The sequence below is a fragment of the Falco naumanni genome, chromosome 2, assembly GCF_017639655.2.
Source record: "Falco naumanni isolate bFalNau1 chromosome 2, bFalNau1.pat, whole genome shotgun sequence".
NCBI lineage: Eukaryota > Metazoa > Chordata > Aves > Falconiformes > Falconidae > Falco > Falco naumanni.
Window position 1 is genome coordinate 54,675,491 of NC_054055.1, and position 14,492 is coordinate 54,689,982.

General features: G+C 35.7%; 1 long non-coding RNA gene across 1 annotated transcript; it reads left to right on the plus strand.

Annotated features, from left to right (window-relative positions):
* The first annotated feature begins 4,392 nt into the window (after positions 1 to 4,392).
* On the plus strand, positions 4,393 to 12,697 carry LOC121082841. Its single transcript, XR_005826147.1, has 3 exons — positions 4,393 to 4,510; positions 6,136 to 6,213; positions 12,220 to 12,697. It is a non-coding gene; the product is annotated as an uncharacterized LOC121082841 (long non-coding RNA).
* The last annotated feature ends 1,795 nt before the right edge of the window (positions 12,698 to 14,492 follow it).

Here is a 14,492-nt window from a genome sequence, read left to right on the forward strand (position 1 = left end):
CTCCAGAAACCTCTTCCAACCAATATTTAGCAACTCCATGATTGGTATGCTTGTCAAGTTTGACAGTTCTGGCTTTCTACACAAATTAAGAGTACACAGAAAAGCACAAAAATGTACTGCAATTTACAAATAAGTTTTTGTATTTTTGTTGTACAAAGTATACAGTACAACATCCAGTTTATTACTGTTGCACATTACTGCTGTATGTCCCAGCATCTATAAATGCATTTATAGCCGGGTGAATGAGATTAAGCATTCATTTGTTTTTATGCTAGAATAAAATTCCTTTGGGATAAACCTTAACACAGGAGTTATTAGCTTATAAGCATCCCTGTCCTGCAACTACTTATGAAATAAATTAGTTGACCTATTTTGAATCTCTTGGCTCAATAGGTATGGGTAGCATTTTTAAAGCACTTTAAATCTTAGTATTAAAGAGACCATACTTTGCCTTAGACAACACATGCTGTTAAAAGATATTAATTCTGTGAAATAGGTGTTATATTATGCCTCTTAGTTGCAAGATGTACATCTCTGAATATTTACTAGGAGTAATCAAATGGTAAATCTGAATCCAGACAACACAGAAATTTTACCTCAGTATCATCAAGGACCAGCACTACTAATGAGAACTGTAACTATTATCTCAACTACAGAGCCTAATTTATCCAGGTGCCATATAAACCACAAAATTAATTCAATTTGTGGTAATACACTTGACTATATTCAAATGGCCTCCTCCAGAAGCAGATGTGAGTCTTGAACAACAAAAAGTTAATCTAGCAAATTCCAGTTTAGTCCTGAAAGGTATGGTTTTTCATGCTCATGCTTTTTACATCTTATGAAGTAAAATTGAGTCAGTTTTCTCAAAAACTGTAGCTCCAGTCAAAAGGAAAAATTTGAAGCATTACTGTTGGCACCTATAGTAAAAAATATGCAACTGCAATATTTAGCAAAGAAGGAAAGGGTAAGCAGCTGAAAACTCATTACGTTTTTTGCAAATGATGCTTAACTGACAGTCAAGAAAGTAGGGTGTTTTTATCAAATCAGTACTGATTGATAAGTAATAGTCAATACATGAAAAGAGCATCCCAGGTTTGCTGCGTTTTAGCCATTTAGTGCTCTTTTGTAGGATCCAAAGGTGTGAGAGTTCATTATTAAAGTAACAGATTTGATACAAAGATTTAATCTGAAGTTATCTCTTTATGATTCAACAGTCATGGACTAACCATACATTTAAATGTGTTAATAAAAAACCCCCAAAAACTTATAAATTAAATCTACAGCTCAGAATATCTTTTTTCTTGTTCTTCAAAAAGCTCATTTACATTAAGTGACTTAACACAGCTTACAGTATTTGTTTCTTCAACATCAAAATACCTTCTGATAGTTTTTTTAGGATTCATGTCTCTGTGTCAGTTGTAATGACTGGAAGTAAAAATTAACTCATATTGAATCTCATGCTAAATAATGTTTACTGTTGCATTCTACATCATCTCTGTGTTCTGAGCCCTGAGTTTGCTTCCATCAGGAATGCCATGGCTTAGTCTGTTAATGTCACCCACAGAAGATCATGAATATCAAGTTTTCCTTAGGAAGCAGATACTACCTACAAAAGCTCGTTTTCTCAATATGTAAGATAACTAAGCAAGAAACATGTACTAACACATTTTTAAGGGGTGAAGAATGGCCTAAGGGAATTCCTTACCCATGGATATGATGCCAATTCTCAATCCTCTCTAAAAGCAAAGTGGCAACAGAAAAAAAATAGCGTGACTGAATGATGTTTTTCTTTGCCTTAGTGACTTACTACTGTTCTACAGCCTGTACTGAAGCACAAAAAAAAAATGCATGCAGATTTTATTCAAGCACTATTAGTGGTGTTAAACGTTTTTGAGGAAAGACAAAACCTTTCATGCTGCCAACATAAATGGAGATATATGGGAATATCTGAAAGCACAGGGTAGCATCAGAGAATGATAAAGGATGGAAGGGTTGTGGTCCCAGGCACACGGTTGTGGTCCCAGGCACACAGCCTCTGCAGGGAGCCAAGGAGTGGTTCTTCTTTTGCAGATGGTGGGGTCATCTCCCTCAAACCTTTATAGAAGCCTTGGTAAAAACTTTATCATGATGTCTCACTTCCATCTTGTGCTAAGCACACGTGCCAGCAACAAGCCTGGCACAGCAACACAAGGTAATGCGATGCAAACACCAGAGAAGGTGTGTACTGTCCTCCACAGGGATTTCGCCAGCTGTTTCTAACGTCACAGAGAAAGGCACACAGCAGCTTAAGCTAAACAAGAAAAAGGGAGCACAGGTAGAGGTTATCAAGCTTTTTACAGGATAAAGGACATTTTTTATGTTTTCCACGTAAAACAACTGAATGTTCTCATTTTGCTAGTGTTTTGATAAAATGAATAACCAGTACCACTTGTGCTTTGTACAGATTTGTTTTCTCAAACCTCTGGTGTGGATACATATTCCCATGCATGCACAAGTAGACTACAAAGTTTTCTGCTAACAGCCATATAGTCTTACACCTAAAAAACATTAGAACTGCCAGTAGAGTGAACTATCTCCAAACCTATATCTGGCTTTGTTTCAGAAGAAAATGGGTGGTTTTGGTGTTTTGTTTTGTTTTGTTTTTTTTTTTCTAGAAGAAAGCCTATAAATGAGCCAACATTTATATTGTGTGAATGATAAAGAGATAAGAGCTCAGGAGTGGACTGGGGAGGTATGCTATTTGATACTGCAGATGTACCTGTTAAAAAATTTCCACAGGCATCCAAAACCAAATTTAAATAAGGTGTAATGGTTTACATAGTTGGGTTTTTTTTCAGCTTTTCAAAATGGTAAGGAAATACCAACACACAAATGATCAAGTTAACACATAACTTTTATAATGGAGAATAGAGTTGAGTGCTTCTGGAATTAAACACAGTTGACCTGTAAGTAGCCTTAAATGGGTGCTTTTAATGACATTTGGGCAGAGATCACTTTCCCAGTTACACCAAATGGCAATTTTTGCTATTGATAATGTTGGATTCTACATTTTTTACATGAAAGTGTGGTTTTGAGGCAAGTCTGTAGACAGAGTGCTTTTATTTTAGAAAATTTCCAGTGGTTACTTAATAATTGCAACATCCAGTCATACATTAAGCTTGGAGCAGCTTCCTGATAATCAAAGGGTTATTCTTCATATTTCAGAATGTGCCAAAGGCCTTATGTTTAAAGTTTAAGAAATTAATGTAACAAATACCACCTCATGGGTTTACTGAAATACAATATATACATATAAAGATGGAAGAAATAGGTTTAATGAGAAGTGTAATGTTGGATCTCTTCCGAATATAAACAGAATATAAATAATTTTTAAATGGTATAAATAATTTTACAGACTATATTATGTATTAAGACACCAAAGTTGTGCTAATGCAAATTAACTAAACAGTCCTTATTAATTATGTGGACCAAGTGGTAATTAAAAAGGAATTTTAGAAAAAGACATATTTGAAAAAAATTATTTCAGCTATATTTAACATTTCAGTGTTAACTGTGTAAATAAAACAAAGCTAATATCCCCACTTCATCCCAGCTGAATAGAGAGCGTCATTATACTCCATACCTTATGTGCATTGCTTTGAAAACAGCTGGAAAATAGTACAAGCTTTTTCAAAATAAAAATAAAAAAATATTTTTTTTATTAAAACTGGAAAACAAACTATTCTTTCATGAATTGGTTACTTTGCATGTTAAATCAATCTCTGAATTAACAAATTCAGGTTTCATTTGAAACCTTCATAAAGGTTTCAAATTTTTTACATTTAAAACTTTCAAGTATATACAACTGAAAAAGCTTCATTCCATAGTGATTGTCCTCTCAGAAGACTTTAGGCATCAATTGTGTAAATGATTGCATCTGAGCTAGTCATCCTAGGCTGTCCTCGTAACCAAAGGAGAGAAGAACTTTTGGGGTACAATTAATCTGGCCATCTTAGGTTTCTTTATTAATGTGTGATAAATTACACCAAAGAATCACCTGTTTCTGTCCACTGATTGCAAAAGAAACGACTGGAGCACATCCTGCCCTTTGTCATCCAGCTGTACTTTCGAGCTTTGCCTTGCATTTAAATATAATCAGTAGAGTGGATTTTGCCTGTTTTTTCTAGAAAGCTAGATTTATTGGATTATGTATTTTAATGTGTAACAGTTTCACCATCATTTGAGTTAAGTCTATCGGAGCCTAAATTACTGTGAAAATACACCAGCATTAATTTTATCTACAGTACTTTGGATTACTGAATGTTAGACTTTCTTTTTTTATTTGGCAGCTTGTTTTTTGTCCTCTGTGATTTTCAACAGTTGTTCTGAAATATTTACAGATACTATAAAGTCATTTCTTTGGATGTCTGTATGCATCAAATGGAAAACTTCATCACTTCAAGAGAATGAATGCATGCACGAAACCCACAATTCATACAGAAATAGCTGAACAGCAAGATCTGTGTATGTAAGTGGAACTGTGCTATATGAACTAGCATTTGAGTGTGTGTTGTACTAAATACTGAGTTTGGGAAGGACATAGTGTAACAAGAGCATGTTCCAAAGCTGCATTTGCCTGGGGCTCCTCTGTGCTTGGAAGATGTTACTACCTCAAAAACATACATATAAAAACCATACAGCACTCACAGTGTGTAATTTAAGGTATAGCTGATCAGTATAACTGATAGACGTATCTGTTTACAGAATTTTACCTCATAACTTTATCCTCACTAATCATGTTCAGCCTTCCACTAATAAGCATGAGAAGCTGTTTAAGTTTTTGGTTTAGAATACATCCATTCTGTTAATATTTCCCCTAGTGGAAAAAACTGCAATATCAGGTGATTATAGACTGAGATCTACTATAGAGATAGTCATAGCAGATGTGGAGTGATCCATCAGATGTCAATTTGAAACAACGATTAATACATTATTAATATTTTCATAGATAAATACATATATCTTCTCAGGGCCGAACCTTTAATTTCCCACCCTTGCAGCTCTAAAATTTTCAGTAGCACTGTCATCTTCAAGTGACATCTTTATCAAAATATTGCCAATAGAAACTTTAAAAAAAACTTTAACTTACTACTTTTCCTATTTTTAGAAAGTAAAATTATAGAACTGACAAAGTATGTGCAGTGACTGTTGCTATGTCTGTTTGGAAAAGTCATTTCATTTTGGCTGGCTTTGCTTACTTCACTTACCCTAAAATTTCTGTCTTAAACAAATGGTTGTCCAGAAACCAAAAACTCCATGGATCAGTTTTACTCCACTTCAGACTGCTTGAAATTTAGAGTGGCACTAGTAAATAGTTTTGTCTGAGGAATTAACAGCCTAATATCATATGTATCTGTTAAGGATGCTTGAACTCATTAGAGAAAGTATCATGTATATGACATTACAGACAAAACTCTGCCAACGAAAACTGAATTCTGGTTGAATAATTTGTTAGCTGTTCCTTTCCAATGTGTAAAAGACAGATCCCAGATATTATTCAAACCTTATATAAATGCTGAGTAAGATTAAATCCTGATTTGTAAGTTAGAGTCTCAGCCTTCAAACGGCATTGACAGTAGAGGCTCATCTGAACCAAATTCTTTAGAAACCTGTGATGAGCTAAAACTTTTGATTTTGGTTTCCAGCCAAATATTGCACTACTGAACATACAGTGTTGAAAACACAGACCTGCTTCCAAACACGTCTGTTCTGTGTATTTCATTACTTTTTTCCTAAAGTATAGAATTTGATGAATGCAGCCACTTGTGAATACTTTAAAATATTTTAGGTATTTTGTGACATACAATAGCTAAGACAAGTAATATGTTGTACATCATAAATCAAAGTGATTATTCTGAGTATCTTAAGAATACAGCTATCTATAATGTAATGTAATTTAATATGTGTGGGGTTTTTTCTCAATACCACTAATTAATAAATCTGGTCTAATAAATCTGGTCTTTTTAGTATGTTTTCAGTGAGACTTTCTACATAACTCCACTGCTGTTCTTTTTTGGAGGTTGATTTTGGTTTTATATTAGAAATAGTGACTCTCTATATTAAAGATCACTGTTTCACTTTATTTTTTCCTAGTATGCCTTTGGAAGAAGGAGATGGAGGGGAAAAGCAGCCTTGGAAGGAACCCTAAAATATTCTGTGGAAAAGTGAATGGTATTGATATTTTTCTTTTAGCTCTACTTAGCTACTAGTATGGATTTCTATTACACAATAGATACAAAAGCTGTAATAACTTATGGAGATTAAGGAACCAGAAGTGTTAAAAAAATACTGTCCCCTGAATCATGCCTGGACCTTGCTGCTATGTCTGTACTAATTAACAGGGAGGGTGAGGCCATATAGCACTTGCTCAAGTGCTACTGGCACGCAAACTCCTGTGCAACGTGTTTTCCTAGCATATAAACTCCTATGCTTTTGGTCCTTGTTAACTAAGGCTCTATCAGACAATATCTAGGTGCTGTCTAGGGAATACCACTGGGCAGAGACTGCTCTTTGCTAGGCAGTAAGCAAGAGGCCACCCTGTGTGGGAATGAGAAATGGTTTTAGCTTTATGAGTGTGTTTGCCATTGGCATTGCCTTGTCCTTTTTGTTTATTCAGATAGATGTAGCCTCAGGGTTTGCCCTAGATGATTGGTAGCCGGAGGATAACCAAAAGAAAGAGCATCACTTTAATAGGAGTGCTTGTGGCTTGTTTTTCTGCAATTCTGCTTGAAGTTGCAGACAAGCCTAAAGGAGGAAACAAGTTAGTCCTAGCAAAGGAGAAGGATAAACTACTGAATGAAAGAATTTGAAACAAAGTTAAAAAAGCCATTAATTTTTTTTTTTTTTTTAAAAAAAGGCAAATTGAAACTATACCTTAAAATAACTTTTTGAAGTCTTCTCATGGTTGGCCATAAGGATTTCCTAATGTGCGTGTTAGCCATAAAAACTAAGGAAACAATTCAGCTACAGCCCATCCTAGAGTATTGCCTTTTTGGAATCAGTTTCAAGCTTCCCCAGGGACAGGAAAATATTGCCATTTCTCCCAAGCCTCCACAGTGCTACAGCCTTGAGCAACTTTGTTTCCCTTTGGTACAAATGTATCCTCTCTTTCTTTTTTTTTTTTTTTTTCTCATCTGCTATTATTCTTACCCTGACTTATCCTGCAGTTCAGAGCAAATTCATCAAGTAGACCTCATCTTACTTCCAGGGAGGTTGTGTGATTCCTACTGTATTATTGGTTTACATGTTGCTTCTAGCTTAAATGACCTTCTAGTTAAGATGGTTTCAAAACTCCTATAGTGTTTTATGAATGTACCAAAATAAGTATTTTTACATATATCTTTATACGTGATATGTAGCTGTAGCTGTAGCTGTGTGTATATACATACACACACACAGCCTGACATTCTTAAACTTTTGTTGAAACCTCCACAGAATAAATTATGAAGGTGTGCCAAGCAAGGGGCCTTATTGAATATAGCACAGTTTCTTCTCTACTTATCCAAAGGCCTATAACTGCTGTCATCCAATTGGGAAGCAGCTGGATTATACACCTGGATCCACTAGTTGGGAAATGTTCCTAGATTCCTCAATTTAGACAAGTCATTAATGTTAATAATACAAATTATGTTAATGATATGGGTGAAAAATTGGAAGTTTTAGAATGTTTTGTTTCTTCCTACATGCCTTTTGTCATTTTTTGATCTTCTGCCATTGTGGTAACAGATGGTAAAAAATGACAGTATAAACATTAATTTTAATACTACATATTAAACTTTAATAGTTCTAACGATGTTAAGGTTCTTCACTGAACACCAGAACTAATGAAATCTGAAACAGAAATCTGTTCAACTTTATTAGACACCTTACACAAAATGCCCTGAGTTTGTTGAAGCAATCTTTCTAAAACAAGTGCTTAGGTTTCCTGGATAGTCAACAATAAGGGTTTGTTTCACATAAAAGTCTCAAGAGGGTGATTCTGCCTCCGTCAGTTTAATGAGAAAAGTTAAGCTAATTGGATTTCCTTATGGTATCTTCAAAAAAACCTAGCCTTCCTCATTGACTGTACAAGGAACTCAGGTGCCCTGAGAGCAGTTCAGTAGCTTACAGGATGGGATTAATCACACCTAATTTAAACTGTTTAAAAGCTGATTGTCTAGTCTAAGCGTATTGCTTACATTTCAACTATGATCAACAGCAGAGGTAAGTCTTTCCTGGGATAATTCATCTCATCCTCTGGAGATGTCCGTTAGCTCCACTGACTATAGATACTGTACTGTGAAATAAAAGCTCAGGGAATGAGCTCAAACACTGGATACCTACTTACTCACACTACTTAATTATTTACTGTGTTCCTGGAAGTGCCTTGGATTGTTACAACTTGTTTTCTCCCAGCCAAATCCACTGTGTAAGATGTGGATGCAATTAATGATATTAAAGTTGTTCAGTGAGCACCAGAATCAATTAAAATCTGAAGCAGAACTCCATCCATCTTTATTAAATAACTCACACCCAAGTATCATGTTTGTAGAAGCAGTCCTTGTCAAACAAGTACCTAAGTTTTCTGGAGAGCCAACAGTGCTATTAGTCATGGCTATTCAGTGCTACTCACATTCAGGGCTGGGGGCTTGTCCAGAGCTCTGTGTCATTCAGCACTACAGACATAACCTATATGACTAGTTTGGGTAAATAACTAACTCTCAGATGGCCAGTGCTGGTGAGGTATAACTCTTATCTAAGCTGCAGGTGGAAAGAAGTTGTCTAAGTCAGGTAAATTTAATTCTTTTACTGACAAGTTTGTAGCTGGCAGTGAATTAAGAGCCCTTCCCAAAGCTGGCTGGTTGGTTTGGTTTGGTTTGTTTTTTTCCCAGTGGTACACACACATCTCTAATCATACATCTCTTTCCCCTCTGCATTCCCTGGCCTTTATGATGGGCTGAGTTCATGCTGCGGCCTTTCTTCTGTTTAGATTAATATGGTCTTCTCTTCACAAGTACCTATTGCTCTGAAAGCCATAAGAACTTAAATATTTTTGGTACTTGCAGCTCTCTGTCAAATGTGACTGACATTCAGCAGTAAGTGACTGAAATTAAGTTAGTAGCATACACATTACCATACCCACACAGGGAGTCTTGTTTCTTAGGGGATCATATGAAAACTTTTTACTAATAATCTGTAAAGGCAATAGTGATGTAATGTCCTGCTAAGTATTGCAACTGTTTTATTGTGATAAAATAAGTACCCTTGTTCATTTTGGAAACTTTAAAAAGTGTTATAGATGTAACTATTAAAGTGACAGTAGTCGAGAATCTATGGCCTTTTGTTGGGAATGATGACTTTCTTTCTGGCATTTCCTCTTTACTGATAGCCGGTTTCAGGTATTTGTGAAGAAATAAGTGTTCTTTCATGATGCCTCCACCTTTTATGAGACTGCATGCACAGTTGTCCAGATAATTATCATGTGTCATGCTCACTTACTTATACCAGTATTTTTATAAACTGTGTTTATTTTGAAAGAATTGAAGAAAAAAAAATATTGGAACAGTAAAGCATGATAAACATACAAAAATGTATCAGGCATTATATAATAAACATTTCCAAAAGTTATCATCATCCACCTCCACCTGTAGAGTCACAGGATGGGTCGTTCTGAAGGTTTTCTATATATATTCACTTAAGCTGAGTGTTTGCAAACTGTTACAAGTGAGAGCCCAACAGGGTGATAATAGACTCAAACAGCAGCAAAATTTTTCCAAGAATTACAGCAAAATGAAAGCTTCATAAGTATAGTTGTTTTGCATATCACAAAACACACAAAAGCCCTGAAATGTGCTTTTCTCTCAGCTTATCATGCTGTGAGGTTACTGACTCTTTGAGACCTTTCAACTTCAGCTAGTGTCATTTATACCATCCCATAAGACCAAAGTCTGAAAATGTTGTAACCAGCTGCAAGCAACAATGCCTTAACATAAACAGATCGGAAAAGAATTTTTTTGCTTCCATTCCTTCCTATAAAACTTCTGTCTAAAACAATTAATTTTAAATTCTCCTAACTTCAGTTTCATGGTTTATTCTATGCTGGCTTTTATGTCTGGAAGAAATTAATACGAATCATTGAAATATTTCTTTCAAACAAAATTTTATGCCTTTCAGCAGAAAACCATGTTATAATCAAATCTAAAATAAGATGCACACCAATTTCAAACTTGGTCTTTATACTGGAAAGCTGGGAAATTTTCTGTTTGGACTGCATTATCTGTCTAATTGAACTGCTTTCTGGGCAATGCAGATTGTGATGAAAGGTGCCCTCTAGCAAGATGGCATTTCTAATTGACTCATCTGAACTGTAGCATCATTGCTGTCTTTCATTTGATTGGGTCATGGTGAATACATCAGGATGCTTATGATCTTTAGGGAGGCTGGATCACCTTCCTAAATTTAGGATGTTATGAATTATGGGCTACAAAAGTGTCGCTTACATACTACCAACCAAATGAATTTCTTCCTGACATGGTCTGTTACTACAGAGACATTAGAGATGCTATTTTAAGTCACATGTGCAAGCTGCCGGGAGACTATAATCAGGATGAATAATCAGGTGGCATAGCAAATTTGGACCGTTGTATGGTACATTGAGTCCTCTATCTTTGTATTCAACTCTAATATTTTTTACTTACTAAGGAAATAAAATCTCCTTTCTCTTCACTTCCATTTAAATTCAGTTCATGTAGAAAAGTGGGTATACAGTTGCACTAAACTCTTGTCAGTTATATGTAAGCATCAGGTACAGGATAAAACCTTGTAACTAGGGGCTGTTATAAGCATTATTATACTGCATCTGCTCTTATTTCAGAGCCTTGAATAAAGATAGAATGAAGTCTGTATTGCTAATGGTTTGTTGGTTTGTGGTTCATTTGCTAGTTCTCCCTTTCCAAAATATTGCTTGCATATTTTGTAGTCCCTGATTATGCAGAAACAAAACCACAGATGTATTACTGAGGTTTCCCTTTTCTATCTGCATACTCTCTTTAAGCATGTCCTGTGAAAAAGAACACGTCTTACCCATTCATTTCATAATCATGTTAGAGGTCTTCTGGAAGCAGCATTTTATGGTCTTTTTGTGATTCTCCTCAATCTCTTTGCCTTCCACTCTTCATTTCATTCTTTCCTTCACGCCTCCTATCTCATTGGCATGTCTGACTGCTGGCAGCACTGTCAAGTCATCCATCCTCTTTCGTTGCTCTGCTTCAGATCCATGATGCAATTGCTGGAGTGATTATCCAGTGGCCAAACCTTGGCTTGATGTTCCTCACAATGTCAAACCAGTCCCAAGTGGCACAGTCATACCAATGGTAGATACTTTGGAACAAAAAAATTTTGTTGTCATTCTCCAGAAATACAATATGAAGACACATGAAATTCGTTTTTGTCTTCTATCTAATCGAAATATTTCTGGAGGGAAAAGGGTTTGGGAAGTGTAATAAATAGGAGTCTAATTCCTGAGAATGGAATTAACACAGTCCAACTGTAGCAGTCTAAACCTGTAGCTGGCCTATACTAGTCATCCAGGCTTGTCTGTGTAGAGAAACAGGAACATCTAAGGGTGCTGCATGCCAGTTATCCTGGCTGTCTTAGAAGACAGGAGTCATCCATTTGAAAGACCATGCATCACTGGCTATAAAGGGAACTAGCTTATATTTCTAGTGGCATCTGCAACCTTAAAACAATGTTCTCCTTCAAGAACCAGTGGAGGAAAGGCTAATTATTCCAGACATCTTATATGAGTCTTGGGAAAAAATGTAACAGGAAGGTATTTCAAGTTAGAGTGACAGCAAAAGGAAGCTTGCTTTATCAAATAATTTCAGAATTCATGGATCTCTTACTGAGTTAAGAAAGCGTATTTTATCACTGTCCAGAAAACGGCTAGAGTGAGAATAATGACAGAGCAACTGCTACACTGGCAAGAGGCTGTTACATTATTCAAGGAGCCTGAGATAATACTGAGTGTATTTAATCACACTTTTCTTGTAATTTATTGTTTCCTAAGGACATAGCCATATACTTTTAAATATTTATATATTATTGTTGTTCTATATAAATATTGTTGTTCTTTCCATTAAAGCATTATTTTTCTCTTTAGTTTCATAATAATCTTGAACTACATTTTTCTTTCTCTAGACTGAACAGCACAGCTGAAAGAAATTAAAGGAAGTGGAGAAAGGACAAGCTTCTCAGTACCGCAGCTACCCCCATCTGATGTAAAGATTGCAAGTTAGTAACATGCCATATCTTGTGTAATGCTGTCCACAATAATTTTAAAGAAAATCCCTTCTTTTTATGAGAATGAGGTTCCAAGCCCCTGCCATATTTTTCAGCCTGAAAAATTTCTAACAAGTTATGTCATACCACATCTTCACAATCATTCAAGTTACAAAGCTACATATTCCCTTGCTTTAAGTGGAGCGATCTGCTCACCTCAATGTTCTCCACAACTGATCATAAAACTAACAATGGTAGGGCACCAGAAGGTCATTATTTCTGCCTCTACTCCTTTCTGGTAACATACCTTGAACCTCTTTATATTCTTTCTACAGAAGCATTCTGTCTGTATAGTCCTAGACTGAATCTGCAGTGGTATACTTGGACATGATTCAATATTCCCTTTTAAACTTTTAAAACTGTGTGGTTTTCTCACTTCAATTTGAAGCTCTTCGAAATTCTTCTATATGCAGACATTAAGTACACTGATGTAGCAGCAATGATCCTGTTGCTTCAAACTAACAGTACTGTTGGTTCAAACTCTAGAGACAAAAAACCTGAAGAAAGATGGAGTGAAATGGGAATGTAGACACTAAGGAACTTGGAAGCTGTATCATATTTAGTCAGGGTTCAGATTAAATATAGTATATTATATGCCAAGTCATAAAAGAGTGTTGTTCAACAGGTGTCTGGAAGGAGTTTGAAGATCCACGATGTATCACTTATTGTGAATGCCTACACACAGCGTTCACCTTTTGGGAACAAAGTGTGTTCAAAGGTACTTGTGGCTTGCAGGGCTGAAAGCTACTTTTTTAGATTAGATCTTGGTTGCTGATATGCAGCTATATGAACACATGCTATTTTGAGTGGAAAACAGGACAAAACATTTTGCCAGTATGCAGTAAATATATCTCATGCAGTTTTAGGTATCTGCAATACCTAAACTTAGGCTAATCAGAGTAGACTTCCTTTATAAGTACAAGAAAGGCAAAGGCACTTTTAGGATTTTTTAATGGACTTCAGCATGTAAAAAGTTCACTCTAGAAGAAACTGTTCTTCTCTACTGCATAAAAAGGCAACCTAGATGTCTAGAGCAAGTGTAGATACCTACAGTTTACATAGATGTATTTAATAAGGTGAATCCCAGCAACAGTGTTGGAGCTGACTTCACCTGTGGCCAGCAAAGGTCTTGACTTATATTGGCTGAGCACCTGATAGTAACTAAGTACTGGAATTGTTTCTCACTTAGTGACTGATGAGGAAATGGATTGGATTTCACATTAACTCTTGATATATTTTGGTGCAGGAAATATTTAACAGGTGGTTGGGGCTTTGGGTTTTTTTGTTTGTTTGGGTTTTTCTCATCTAGTTTGCAGTATGAACATGAGCAGATAGTCTTTATTAAAAACCCACAAATCTGGCATATATACAGCTAATGAACTTCACAAGAATATTAGGAGGTAGAGATAAACCCTATCTCTAGATTATAGAGAAAACTTAAGATAAATTCTGCATAGGGTGGCAAAAGATCAAGAGAAAAAAAAAAAAAAATCAAGAGAAAAAATACTTGAATTTACCAAAAATTGGGGATGTATTAACGGCAACAAAAGGAATCATTCTGTAAAAAACAGACTATAGTACTTCCCAGTTTGTGCAGCAGGATAAAAAATGGGCAGTATAAAATTCATTGCGTATTCAAGTTCCACATTGAAAAAGTAACTTTATGTGGCAAAACTTAATGACTTCATATCTAACTATTAAATGTGTGAAATGGTATTGAATGTACTAAGCTAGGCTCCCTTGGTGTCAATCAGAAGGACCTATGCTCCTATGAATGAGCTAAACTATCTTGTACACTGAAGCAACATTTTGACAATAGACATGGAGGTATGTCATACCAGCACTATTCACTTATGTGGTAGTTCCTTTCTTTTTTATACTTTTTTCTTTTTATCTCCAGAAAGCTGAGGATTAGATTCTTACTAGACTTAAGAACCCAAATCTCTCACTCTGTCTAGTCTCTGACCACTGACTAGTGGTGTAATAATGTAGCTTTAGCAACAGGCAGGAACCAGCAACCATATTGAATGACAGAAATCATGCTTGCAATGATTTCTGTTAAAGGTAGTGCCATCCATGTAAGTATTCTTCTGCAATGTAGCTGTGGAGACACTTTGTCAGTCTAAAGCGGT